The 14987-nt window shown below is 41.2% G+C and overlaps 1 pseudogene; it reads left to right on the forward strand.

The window, feature by feature from the left end:
• The first annotated feature begins 10912 nt into the window (after positions 1–10912).
• On the forward strand, positions 10913–14684 carry LOC127185200 (aurora kinase A-like; annotated as a pseudogene).
• The last annotated feature ends 303 nt before the right edge of the window (positions 14685–14987 follow it).

A 14987-nucleotide genomic window follows, 5' to 3' on the forward strand; every position in this document is an offset into this window, starting at 1 on the left:
AAGATTTAATCCTCCTGTTCCCCCTTAGGACTCTCATTTAAAAAAACAACTAAAACAAATAATATGCTTAGTTTTGAAAAGGGACACTAATGGTGGTATTTCTATGTTTCTCAGTTACTATAGTCTCTTAAAATGTTGATAATGGATATGAGTTCTCATCCTAGTGAAAGATTTGTTTTAAGTACATTGATTATAATAAATTCAAGTGCAGGTAATATGTCTCGCCTTCCCACAAACATCAATGAAGACAAATTGCTTAATTGTCTTTTGTGTTTCTCCCTATGATAATTACTTGCTCCAGTGAAGAACTCAGTAATTTTGCCTTTTTGTTTAAAGATTTAACTGTGCTAAAGTATAACTTTATTTTTTATTTGATTAGCTGGAACCAGATTTCTTGGGAAAACAACAAATATTGAGTTTCAATATAATATAAATTAGAATAAAATCTATTTGTCTATGGCCTAGTTAACTATGTATATACCATCACTTAAAGCAGTGACTCTTGGCCCTGGCCTAAAAAGCATATAGAACATTTGTAGTTGCAATTGTTCACTTCCTTTTTCTCTATGGAAAACAGCCACTTCCCTCTGCAGTGAGCATGGTATTTTTGCCCATGGTGTTTACATTACTCTTAGGATGTTGGACAATACACAAATAAATTTTCATCAAAATATCAAGCAGGTTTTAAGTATTCATGGGAGAAAAGTCTTGTGGACAGGAACTGGAGACTTAGTGCAATAGTTAAGAATACTTCCTTCTCTTGCAGGTGACTTGAGTTCTGTTTCCATCATCCATGTTGTTGGCTCACAACCAGCTCCAGCTCCAGCTCCAGCTCCAGCTCCAGCTCCAGCTCCAGAGAATCCTATACCCTCTTCTGGCTACCACGGTCACTGTAGTCATGTGCACGCACCCACAGGCAAGTACCACACAGGTACATATAATTAAAGACTAAATATAGACTTAGGCCCAGATATGGTGGTGCATGCCTCTAATCCCAGCATTTGGGAGGCAGAGGCAAGCAGATCTCTGTGTGCTTGAGATCAGCTTCATCTGTTAGAGTTCCAAGTCAGTCAGAGCTACATAGTGACACTTTCTCTCAATATATGAATTAGATAGGTAGATAGATAGATAGGTAGATAGATAGATAGATAGACAGACAGACAGACAGACAGACAGACTGGCCGACATCAAATTAAGTGTGTGTGTGTGTGTGTGTGTGTGTGTGTGTGTGTGTGTGTGTGTGTGTGTGTGTGTGTAGAGATAGACACTTACCCATGTGAAAGGGGAGTTAAAGTTGATAGAGTGACAAGGTGAAATTATAGCCCAGATGTGAATGAAAGGAGAAAATCTATCATGTGACAGGATGCTACCCCATCCTGAGGAAGCAGCAGACGCCCTGGTTTTGAAGTAGCAACAAAGTAAGCCTTGAAGAACAGCAGCAAGGTGCCAAGGCTACAGCAGAGTAAATAAAATAGATACTAGAAGATATGAGTTCAAAGTTGTTGCCAAGACGCATTTAATGCGGGGCTTTTCAACCAAGGGAAGAAGTTAGGTAATATTTAATGCCAAGCTAGAAGGAAAGCTACTAAAGTGGTGGGCATGTGTGTGACCACTCATATATACACATATGCATCCATCCACAGCACTCTCAGGGTTGTGTGCAGAATACTGAAGCTGAACCAGAGGAGACATAGGATGACATGTTAAGAAGCTATTTTGATGGATGCATCCACAGATTGGCTTAATTTGGATGAGTAACAGAAATGAAATGAAATAGTGAGATTTGAGTTATATTTGTATAGGGGGATACTAGAGAGAGGGGACAATTAAGGATGACATCTAGATTTTCATCCTGAGTAACAGAATGGTGGTGGGCTTAACTAAAATGAGAACCCTTGAAAAGCAATGGATATATGGCTAGCAGGATGTCAAGAACCTGGGCAGAGTGAATATGATGAGTCTATTTAAACACAAATGGAGTGTTAAATAGGCAACTGGGTATACATGGCTGAAGCTCTGATGAGACTTGTGTTGAGAGTTATTGGTTTAAATAGCATTTAGATCATGGAATTACCTAAGAAATAAGTGGATACAGAAACAAGGCTTGAGAACTGAGTCCCAACAATGCTCAACAATTATTCTTTGTGCACTGAACATAGTCAGAAAAAGTGTCACTGAGGAGGGGGATCTGGTGAGGCAGAAAGAAAGCCAGGCTATTGCTACTGAAATGATGAGGAGGAAGATTTTGAACAGAGAGGAGTGGATAGTGTACTTAATGTCACTGGATTGTACAGGCATAAGGTTCAAAAGACAAGCTTTATGTGGAGTATATTTTAACACACACACACAAATAAAGAGTAAGTGATATTCTGCAGCACATGCAGACGAAAGGCAGTGAGGCGGATATCCACTGAGCACTAACTGGAGGGCAACCCCTTCTCAATTCTGAGCGATTTAACCCCAGATACGCTCCTCAATGCCTGAAGCTATTTCTGATTGCACTAGTGAGACAATGATAGTGGCATCCAATTAGGGATGTGGGTAGCACCTTACAAAGAATGGGGCAGCTTGCCTTAGCAAAAGTGAAGGCCCCAAAGCAAAATGTCTCCCCCCAAAAGTTGAGAGACTCTGAGATGTGGCATGATGGGGATTAGGGATGACATAGGGAGAATGGTTTTGTGGCAAAGTGGAAGAGGAAATAACACTAGAGTTGAGGCAACTCTTTCGTGGAGATTGGCTCTCAGTAAGAAAAATGGGGCTACCAAGATGAGGGGGAGAAGGTCCCCCTCAGTCACAGACATAGGGGAGCGGAATAGGGTGGAAGCTGGAGGGAGGGAGGAACAGGAGGATACAAGGGATGGGATAACAATTGAGATGTAATCTGAATAAATTAATTAAATTTTTAAAAAAGGAAAGAAAAATGGGGCTTAGTGTGTTTAAGGAGCATTCTCATTTTAAAGATGGGAGCTATGTCCATTTGTTTCTATGCTGATAGCAATGAACCAGAAAGAAAATAAATTAATGATCTGATAGAAAAAATGTAGATATACTGCATACTAGCCCAAGGTACATGTCCCACAAAAGCCTTCACTTACCAGGAAACTGGAACAGAGGGGAGAACATCTTATTGGGACTCTAGATGAGAGAAGCATGGGAGAATAGCAAAGTAGAAGGATCCAGAGGGTCCTAGAAACCTACAAGTAGAACATGATGATAGGCAGATTTGGGCCCAGGGGTCCCACTCAAACTAAGGCACCAGCCAAGGACTATACAGGTGGTAAACTTTAAGCCCCTACCCAGACCTAGCCAATGGACAGAACATTCTCCACAGTTGAGTGGAGAGTGAGGTATGACTTTCACACAAACTCTTGTGCCTCATATTTGACCATGTCCCCTGGAGGGGGAGACCTGGTGGCACTCAGAGGAAGGATAGCAGGTTACCAAGAAGAGACTTGATACCCTATGAGCATATACAGGGGGAGATAATCCCCCTTAGGAACAGTCATAGGGGAGGGGAATAATGGGAAAATGGGGGGGAGGGAAGAATGGGAGGATACAAGGGATGGGAAAACCATTGAGATGTAACAAGAATAAATTAATAATAAAAATAAATAAATAAAATTTAAAAATGTAGATATAATGGCATTGACTTCAGTGTGTAAGGGTGGTTTGGGGGCAGGGCGGGATGGAGATCAGCTGGTAGAGTGCTTGCCAAAAATGCATGAAGTCCTGGGTTTGGTTGCCAGTACAGCATAAATCGGCCATAGTGGAACAAGCCTGTATGCCCATCACTCCAGATGTGTCTCCAAAAACAATTTTAAGTATGCTTTTGTCTTTGAATGAGAATGTTTATTCATTGGGGAAAATCAAAGAAAACAGGTGGGAACAACCAGGAGTAGATGGAAAAATATGCAGTTCCCTTCATGCTTTTGAAATGAAGTCATCAAAGTTATGAGATGAGTTATTCATCTAATTGTACCTACCCACCAGCTAGACTACACAAGATTTTTGGGCCTCATGCCTTCCTCTCCATTATAAATATTCCCGTCAATAAATCCAACATCTAACAAATGCAAACACTTCACAAATATCTGTGAAAGCCAAGCATGGAAGCAGCACTTGGAGATGAGGGGGGATAGGCTGAGGCAGGAAGGTCCCAAGTTTGAAGCTAGCGTGAACTACATGGTGAGTTCAAGACCTCATCTCAAACGTGTATGTGTGTGTGTGTAATGAATGAGAGCAGTAAGCACTTATTGCACACTGAAGCAGACAATGTCTTTCTGCCAATCACTTGTTATGTTATCGAAGGATATATATGTATATATGTATACATATTTGCATATGCTCTATTATATATTCTGTATGTGTACATTCATATATACAAAGATTCATACATTTTAGTATTGTTTTCATTCATTTCTTTGTTTATTTGTTTGTTTCATCTCATTATATGGCCCAAATGGCCTGGAGCTTACTATTTAGCCCAGACTGGCCTGAAATTCATATTTCTCTGTCTTCAGACCCCTGGGTACTGTGATAATGAAGTGTAAAGCCCTCACATGTGGTGTTAGAAAGATATGTGTTATCTACTCATAGAAAGTTACCCATTTCTGATGGCCTCCAATCATCTTCACATGTCCTTATATGAGCCCCTCCCTCAAATGAAGGTTTGACTTAGTCATTTGCTTTCAGTGAATAAAATATGGCAAAAGTGATAGACAACCATTTCAGTCTATATTTAAAACTATGGTTCCACTTTGACTCTTGACATATTGTCTCATTCTTTTTACACATTCTGATGAAACTACTTGCCCTACTTTGATCTATCCCATGGGTAGGACCAGTCAGAAGGAACTGATTCCTCTGGATACCAGCTGGCAAGGACCTGAATCCTGCCAGCAGTCACATGGATAAATCTGGAAGCAGATTTCCCCCATTTGAGTGTTGAAAGCAATGCATTTTCAGGTTATACTCTGATTACATTCTTACCAGCACCAGGCCCTCAAAGCTCTCTGGGGGTTAATTTGCTAACAAAACAGCAACTAATCCAGCCCTCATTGTACCTTATTTGAAAGGTTTTTCAGAGTACAAAGTTCTGCATGCTAAATTCATTCAATCCTTGTGATGCTCCTTATGCCTTATGTGTGTATGTGTGTGTGTGTGTATTGGTTTGCTGATACCCATGGAGGCCAGAATAGGTGGCAAATCCTCTGAAACTGAAGTTAGAGGCTGTTGTAAGCCTCCAGATATTTGTACTGAGAATTAAAGCCTATACAAGAGTCCCAAGGGCTCTAAACCACTGAGCCATCTCTCCAGGAGCCCCCATCTTGTGCCCATTTTAAAGATGTAAAGGAATGCTCATCTGTGATTATAATTAGTAAATTACAGAATGGGAGCTAGGTAGATCTTGAACATTACTTCTAATGCATGCTACCCATTCAGACAACATCAATTTTCCTGCCTATGTCATATACAAAACATGTACTACCACGATTTTCCCTAAAATAAATATCCATTATTTTTTTCATACAATATAGCAATAGAGTCTAAAGTCAAGTTGTCTTAGCCTTTCTAAAGGCAAAGTTTTGCTTTGTAAAAATAAAAATATTTGGAAATCAGCTTGTTCCCCAGCTACTTAAACTTAAAAATTCCAAAACAAAAAAAGACTGAGCTACCCAGGGGTTCTGCTCAAACTATAGCACCAACCAAGGATAATACATGCAGTAAGCATTAAACCCTTACCCAGTTCTAGCCAATGAACATGGCGTTCTTCACAGTTGACTGGAGAGTGGGCTCTGACTTTCACACAAACTGTGGTGCCCCATATTTGACCATGTCTCCTGGATGGGGAGACCCGGTGGCACTCAGAGGAAGGATAACAGGTCACCAAGAAGAGACTTTGATACCCTATGAGCATATACAGGGGGAGGAGGTCCCCCTCAGTCACAGACATAGGGGAGGGGAGTAAGGAGAAAATGGGAGGGAGGGAGGAATGGGAGGATACAAGGGATGGGATAACCATTGAGATGTAATATGAATTAATAAAAAATGCTAAAAGAAAATTAAAAAAGAAAAAAAAAAAAAAAAAGACCGAGCTGGAGAATATAAGAATTAAATATGTGCTTGTCACAGATAAATTTTGGGAGCAATTTTCTAGCTCATCATGGTAATGGTGTCTTATTATGATGTTCTAATAGAGCTCATTATGTTGGGCACTCAAGTAACTAGGCAGATCATTTTCTCAAATGTGTTCAAATCTCTAGGTAAACACACAAACTAGTAAGAAATCCTGGCAGGCCTGTTCATCCAATTCCCCATCACAGACCTGTTCCTTTGCTTCATGAAGTTTTTGAGATTGGAGACCTGATTTTATTCTTTTACACTTATCACCAGCCACATTGCCTACTTAGCACATAAAAGGAGCTCATTATAAAATTTTAATCTAGTCATTATTTTGTGGTTTTAATCAAATTTTATTCACTTCCCCCATGGGATACTTTCTCAGAAAAGCATTTCATAGATTAGAAGAGGAAAACTTTTTTAAAAGCCTAGCATCAGGGTGAGGGGAAATGCAAAATAGTTTTACTGATCTTTATGAAAAGGCATAATAATATGTGTGTCTTTTTTGAGTTTTTTAAACATTTATTTATCTGTTCTCTCTCTCTCTCTCTCTCTCTCTCTCTCTCTCTCTCTCTCTCTCTCTCTCTCTCTCTCTCTCTCTCTCTCTCTCTGTGTGTGTGTGTGTGTGTGTGTGTGTGTGTGTGTGTGTGTGTGTGTGTAACTTTTCCTGGACCTCACAACCAGCATTAATAATGTACCTTGAGGTCATTTAAGACTTAAGACTGCCATCCTACTATATGTTCAACTTGTTTGTTTAACCGGCTTTTAAAGGAACAGTGTAACAACCAATCTTACTTGTCTTGGATTCCCCATGTGATCAACTTTTACAACCTAAGCTAATGCACAGCAAATACATAATCTTCAGTTATGTATTCTTCTAGGTCCTTGAACCAGATAATGAATACATATCATTTGCTGAAAGCAGCAAACACAGAAGTTGAAAGCAACATTCTAAAATCTACCATAAAGGTTGAAAGCAGCCATTATGGATATTGGTTGATAAACAATGATGTTTGTTGTCTGCATTAGTTGAGAGCAGTTGGAGCCAGTGACTGAAACCCTTGTAAAACTCTGTTAAACATTTCTGTAAAATATCCCATCCCTTCCTCCATGTGATGCTTTCAGTGCCACTCAATAATGCAGAGCAAAGTGCTTTGTTGGGGACACAAACAGACACCACTCACACAGTAGTCTCACACAAGACAGCCTTCAGGCAGGCACAGGTTCAGATTCATACAACAGACAGATAGGATGGAAGACACAAGGAGCATAATGCAGAGAATTAAAATCTGGAGTCATTCTCAGTTAAATAACTCCAAAGGGAAGTGCTTTTATTGTTTCTTCCCTCAAGTACTTTGATTTCTTTCTTAGTGTGACACCCATGTATTATTGGTGGCTCAGAGTTAATCACTAATGTGTATAATCCATACCTTCCTTTATATCATTGGTTGAATACAAAGTTTCTCATTCAAACAAAGAGCTTTTCATCTTGTTAGCTAGCTGATTACCCTGTCTCTACCTACTGAGGCTGACAAAATAGGTGGGCAACCAAGCCTATGTAGCATATTTACATGGATTCTAGGGATTCTAACTGTGGTCCTGATGTTTCCCAAGGCAAACACTTTAACTACTGAGCCATCTCCACAGCCTGAACTTGCCCTTTTACAATGGCACTAATACTACCCATGAGGCTTCATTGCCTCTTTATCTTTTAGAAATTCCACCTCTTTATTTATCCCAAATTCCATTGCTTAACTGCTAGACCCCAGGAATGTCCAGCCAGAGGCTGAAGGAGACCTCTGAGTCCAGAGTCCAGGATCATCCAGGTTAAACCCCACCTACCCTAATCCCCTGACTGGGTGTCCAACTGGGACACAACTAGCAGAGATAGCTGGGCTATCCCCCGAGTTCCAGTCTCAGGCTCATGGTTCTATCTGCCTCCACAAGAAGGGCTCTGGGGCCTCTGCATCCAACCTCCAACCCACAGTTCTACATACCTTCCCAAGGAGTCCTGCAGACACCAGAAACACCCAGCCAACACCAGGGACAACCAGACGGCTAAAGGCCAGCATAAGAACACAACCAACAAGAGCCATGAAAAAATGGCACCAACAGAACCAAGCCATTTTATTACAAGCCTTGATATCCTAGCATACCTAAAACACAAGAAAATGACCTTAAATCTATTCTTAAGATGATAGAATCCTTTAAATAGGAAACAAATAAATTAATTAAAGAAACACAGTAAAATACAATCAAGCAGGTGAGGAAATGAATAAAATGGTTCAAGGGCTGAAAATGGAAATAGAAGCAATAAAGAAAACAAACATGAAGGACTCCTGGATATTGAAAACTTAGGGAAGAGAACAGGAACAACAAAAGCATCACCAACAGAATACAAGAGATGGAGGATAGCCTCTCAGGCATAGAAGATATAATTGAAAAAACTGATATATCACTCAAAGAAAATGTTAAATATAAAAAGTTCCTGACACAAAACATTGACACATTGAGGACATATGAAAATATGAAGCCTAAGAGTAATGGGAATAAAAGAAAAAGAAAAATCCCAACTCTAAGGACCAGAAAATATTTTCAACAAAATCATTAAAAAAAAAAGAGTCAAATGGTATATTCTCACTTATATCTGGAAACTAGCCCAAGGGGCATGTCCCATGAAAGTCTTTACTCACCAGGAAAGTGGGACAGAGAGGAGGAGATATTATTGGGACATTGCCCACAGTTGAGTGGAGAGTGGAGACTGACTTTGAAACAAACTCTGCTGCCCTATATTTGACCATGTCCCCTGGATGGGGAGGCCTGGTGGCACTCAGAGGAAGGATAGCAGGCTACCAAGAAGAGACTTGATACCCTATGAGCATATATGGGGAAGGAGGTCTCCCTCAGTCACAGTCATAGGGGAGGGGAGTAAGGGGAAAATGGGAAGGAGGGAGGAATAGGAGGCTACATGGAATTGGATAACAATTGAAATGTAATATGAATAAATTAATAAAATATATTTTGAAATAGGGTACAGAGCTAAACAGAGAATACTCAACAGAGGCATCTCAAATAGCTGAGAAGCACTTAAAGAAATGTTCAACTTCCTTAGTCATCAGGGAAATGCAAACAATTCTGAGATTCCATCTTACACCTGTCAGGATAGCTATGATTAAAAACTCAAGCAACAGCACATGCTGGCAAGGATGTAGAGAAAGGAGAACACTCCTCCATTGCTGGTTTGGATGTAAAATTGTAGAACTGCTTTGGAAATCAACCTGGCTGTTTCTCAGAAAACTTAGAATAGTGCTACCTCAAGACTCACCTATACAACTCCTGGGCACATACCCAAAAGATACTCCACCGTACCACATGGACACTTGCCCAACTATGCTTATAGCAGCTTTATTCACAATAGCTAGAAACTAGAAACAACCTAGATGTCTCTCAACCAAAGAATAGATAAAGAAAATATGATACATTTACACAATGGAATACTACTCAGCTATTAAAAATGAGGACATCTTGAAATTTACAGGAAAATGAATGGAACTAGAAAAAATCATTCTGAGTGAGGTAACCCAAACCCCAAAAGGCATGCATGGTATGTACTACTTATAAGCAGGTATTAGCTATTAAGTTCTGGATAACCATGCTAAAATCCACACACCCAAAGAAGCTAAGTTACAAAGAGGACCCAATGGAGGATGCTTTAATCTCACCCAGAAATAGAAATAAAATAGGCATTGGATGTGGAGGGAGGGAGGGAACTAGGAAGAAGAGAGGATAGGGAGGGAAGCAGGTATAGGGATTATGAGTAGGGAGAGTGGGGGTAAGAGGGCTAGATGAGAGATCAGAGATCAGAGGTGGGGGGCATCTATGAGATTTGCCAGAGACCTGGAATAAGAGAGGCCTCAGGAAGTCTATAAAGGTCACCCTAGCTGAGTCTTCTAGCAGCAGGAGATATGGAGCCTAAAGAAGCCACCCCTTGCAGCCAGGCAGGACTTCCAGTGGAGGTATAAGGATACCAACCCATTCATAAAGCATTCCTCCCAAAATTTGTCCTGCCTACAAGATGTGCAGGGACAAAGATCAAGCAAAGATTGAGAGCATGACCAGTCTTAAGACTCATCCCATGGGAGAGAACCAATTCCTGACACTATTAATGTTATTCTGCTATGCTTGAAAACAGGACCTTAGCATAACTCCTCTGAGAGGCTTCACCCAGCAATTGATGGAAATAGATGCAGAGACTCACAGTGAAACATTAGACAGAGCTCAGACATGAAAGAGTTTGGAGAACGATTGAGGGAGCCAGAGGAATCAAGGACTCCACAAGAAGACCTACAGAGTCAACTAACCTGGGCCCATGGGGGCTCACAGAAACTGAACCATCAACCAAAGAGCATATATGGACTGGTCCTAGGCTTCCTGCACATATGTAGCAGGTGCTAGCTTGGTCTTCATGTGGATCCCCCAACAACTGGAGCGGAGCCCTCTCTGACTTGGTTGCCTCCCTTTGGATACCATCTCCATAACTAAGCTGCCTTGTCTGGCCTTGGTGGGGGAAGATGTGCCTAGTTCTGCAGTGACTTAATGTGCCAGGGTAGGTTGGTACCTTCTCTGAGGAGAAAGGTGAGAGGGAGGTCTTGGAAGAGAGGAAGGGGGCTCCAAATGGGATGTAAACAAAATTAATAAATAAACTTTAAAAATATTAAAAGCACAATACTGGAGGAGCTACCAGGATCACTTGGAGGCTTCAGTCAGAAGCAGGAACCTGCCCATGGGTGACATGGACAGATGTAAAGAAAACTATGTTTCCAGGCCTGTTATGACCATAGTTCCCTTAGGTCCAAAATGAGTCTTGATAACTGAGCAGATTAATCCTCAGAATCTAGGATCGGCCCAGCGGGTCCTTCCGACTCCACCCTGCATGGCCCTCCATAAGCACAGGAAATTGGCTCATGTCAGAAGCCAGTGCTAAAGCACTTGCTGGCTGCCAGCATTCCTTGACCCAGCTCAGTGATACCCCAGAAGAATGAGCAGCCACAGTCTGCAACCTCTGGGAATAATTCCAGAAAGGAACAGGCATCCAAACAGAACACTGAAGTCTCAAAAAGAGGCAGTGGGCTTGGGTAGATGATTTTGACATTGGCTGCCTAATATGTCCCAGCCTGCGGGACAAACAGAACTAGGCTTCGCTTGAAAGAGGGAGTGGGGATTGAAAGTGGGGTACAGAGACATGAGAAATAATGAGTCAAGTCTAGAAACTTCAGGTCACGACTCTCTTCAATGTAGATGAGTAAGACTATATATATATAGCGTTTAATTTCTTGAGTTCTTTATAAAGTTTGGATATTAGACCTTTGTCAGATGCAGGGTTGGTGAAGATTATTTCCCAGTCTGTAGGCTGTCGCTTTGTTCTTTTGACAGTGTCTCCTGCCTTACAGAAGCTTCTCAGCCTCATGAGGTCCCATTTATTAATTGTTGACCTTAAGGCCTGGGCTGTTGGTGTTCTGTTCAGGAAGTTGTCTCCTGTGCCAATGTGTTCCAGGCTCTTCCCCACTTTTTCTTCTAACTGATTTAGTGTCTCTGGTTTTATATTGAGGTCTTTAATCCATTTGGACTTGAGTTTTGTGCATGGTGACAAGTATGGGTCCAATTGCATTTTTCTACATGTAGAAATTCAGTTAGACCAGCACCATTTGTTGAAGATGCTATCCTTTTTCCATTGAATATATTTGGCTTCTTTATCAAAAATCAGGTAGCTATATGTGTGTGGATTCATATCTGGGTCTTCAATTTGATTCCATTGATCAACCAGCCTATTGCTGTGCCAGTACCATGCTGTTTTAATTACTATTGCTCTATAGTACAGCTTGAGATCAGGTATGGAGATTCCTCCTGAGGATCTTTTATTGTATAAGATTGTTTTTGCTATTCTGGGTTTTTTGTTTTTCCATATAAAGTTGAGAATTGACCTAGAAATTAAACGCCACCAAACCAAATAACCCAATTGAGAAATAGGGCTCAGAATTAAACAGAGAATTCTCAACAGAGGAATATCAAATGGCTGAGAAATACTTAAAGAAATGCTCAACATCTCTAGTCATCAGAGAAATGCAAATCAAAACAACTCTGAGATTCCATCTTACACCCATCAGAATGGCTAAAATCAAACATTCACGTGACAACACATGCTGGCAAGGATGTGGGGAGAGAGGAACACTCCTTCATTGCTGGTGGGAATGCAAACTAGTACAGCCACTTCAGAAATCTATCTGGTGCTATCTCAGAAAAATGGGAATAGGGCTTCCTCAAGACCCAGCTATTCCACTCCTTGGAATATACCCAGAAGATGCTCCAGCACACAACAAGAAAATTTGCTTAACCATGTATGTTCATAGCAGCCTTATTCATAATCGCCAGAACATGGAAACAGCCTAAGTGTCCCTCAGTAGAAGAATGGATAAAGAAACTGTGGTACATATACACTATGGAATACTACTCAGCTGTTAAAAACAAGGAATTCCCAAAATTTGTAGATAAATGGATTGAACTAGAAATGATCATAATGAGTGAGCTAACCCAGAAGCAGAGACACAAATGGTATATACTCATTTATAACTGGATACTAGCCCAAGGGGCAGGTCCCATGAAAGTCTGCATCTACCAGGAAAGTGGGATAGAGGTGAGAACATCCTATTGAGACTCTAGGTGAGAAAAATATAGGGGATAGGGAAGTAGGTGGATCCAGAGGGTCCTAGAAACCTACAAGAGGAACATTATGATGGGTGGATCTGAGCCCAGGGGTTCTGTTTGATCAAAGGCACCAACCAAGGACAAAACGTGCAGTCATCATCAAACCCCTACCCAGATCTAACCAAGGGACAGAACATTCTCCACAGTTAAGTGGAGACTGGGGACTGACTTTCACAGGATCTCTGGTGCCCCATATTTGACCATGTCCCTTTGTTGGGGAGGCCCAATGGCACTCAGAGGAAGGATAGTGGATGGCCAAGAAGAGACTTGATACCCTAGCACCATATTCAGGGGGAGGAGGCCCCCCTCGGTCACAGTCATAGGGAAGGGGGATTGGGGTGAAAGTGGGAGGGAGGGAGGAATGGGAGGATGCATGGGATGGGATAGAAAGTGAGATGTAATATGAATTATTTTATTTTTCAATAAAAATGTGTTTTTAAAAAAGTAACCAAAGCAAAAACAGAAGAAAAGCTTTAATAAACACCAAAAATGAACACATAAAAAAAAAGACTATATATAACAAGGTCAATAGGATCAATTCTAATCCCACTCTCCCTAGGCCCCACGTAGGAATACAATAGCCTGAATAGCTCCCTGTAGGAACCTCCTTAATCCTCTGGGTGCTTCCCTGCAAGAACTTCTCTATTTCTTTCAAAAGTAAATAACCCAAAGATAGCCTAGAACACAAAATCTCCTTCAGCAAGGGTCAGCAACTTGAAGGTCACAGTGTGCAGCCTAAGCAGGGGTTTTGTAACATGGCCAAATTTAGCATGGCTCCCCACAGCTGTCCACTAGGTAAACGAAAGTTTGGAAACGTCTATTTGGCAAGGAAGAAGAAAAGCAAGTTTGTCCAGGCCCTGAAGATGCTGTTTAAAATGCAGCTGGAGAAACTAGGGGTGGAGCACGAGCTGTTCTGGCCGAATCCCAGAGTCTAATGATACATGAGAGTCCAGTCCGATGCAAACAGCAAGGGATGCTTTATTGATTCATCGTGATGGAGGTCTACCAAGTTCTATTGAGCTGGAGACCCAGAATAAGCAAAGCTTGGATCTTTTATACTCTTACAGCAGTAGAATTGGCAGTTAGGCAGAGTTGTTGGACCATGATTGGTTCTTAATAATGCCCTTTAAAATGATTGGTTACTAGTTATTTTATCCCTGACTGGACAAGAGCTTAGCTCGGGACATCATGGGCTGTCGGGTGTTCGGGACAGGTATGAGGGTGTGTTTTTTCTCAGAAAGTATAGAACAGCCCTGAGGCTATCTTGGAAGGTACCGAGTGGCCAGGGTTGAAAAACAACTTTCTTCGGGCTGTATGGATTATCTCCATGAGGCCACTGGAATTAATCTGATTCTAGAATATGCACCCCTTGGAACAGTCTACAGAGAGCTTCAAAAACTCTCCAAGTTTGATTAGCAGACAACAGCAACTTATATCACTGAGTTAGCAAATGCTCTGTTTTACTCTTATTCTAAGTCATCCACAAAGACATTAAGCTGGAGAACCTACTTCTTGGGCCAAATGGAGAGCTGAACATTGCAGTCTTTGAATGGTTGTACACACTCCATTATACTGTGTATGGCACCTAGACCCCCGGAGATGATTGAAGGCCAAATGCACAATGAGAAAGTAGACCTCTGGACCTTCAGTGTCCTTGGCTATGAGTTTCTAGTTGGGATGCCCTCCTTTTGAGGCCCACACTCACCAGGAGATCTATAGGAGGATCTCACCAAGTTGAATTCATATTCCCTGACTTTGTGAAGGAGGGAGCCAAGAACCTCATTTCAAGACTGTGTGTGTAATTCATTGGGTCATCAGGCCTGGGAAAGCTATTGGAATAGATATGTTTTTCTTTTGAATGTTAAAAATAAAGATTTGTATAGACTTCAAAAAAAAACCTACAATACTGGAAATTATCAATAATATAAAATAGCAACCTTGCCATATAGGAAAGCCCCATTGAACACTACCATCTGTGGATGGGTCTCTAAGGATGATTGCATAAGTTATATAGCAAACAGACTGCCACACAGAACAACCTATCTAGTTCCGGGCTCCAGCTTTGGTGGGAGAACACATGAGGATATTAGAAGTGGAATCATACT

This window comes from Acomys russatus, chromosome X, assembly GCF_903995435.1.
Source record: "Acomys russatus chromosome X, mAcoRus1.1, whole genome shotgun sequence".
In the NCBI taxonomy this organism is placed as follows: Eukaryota; Metazoa; Chordata; class Mammalia; order Rodentia; family Muridae; genus Acomys; species Acomys russatus.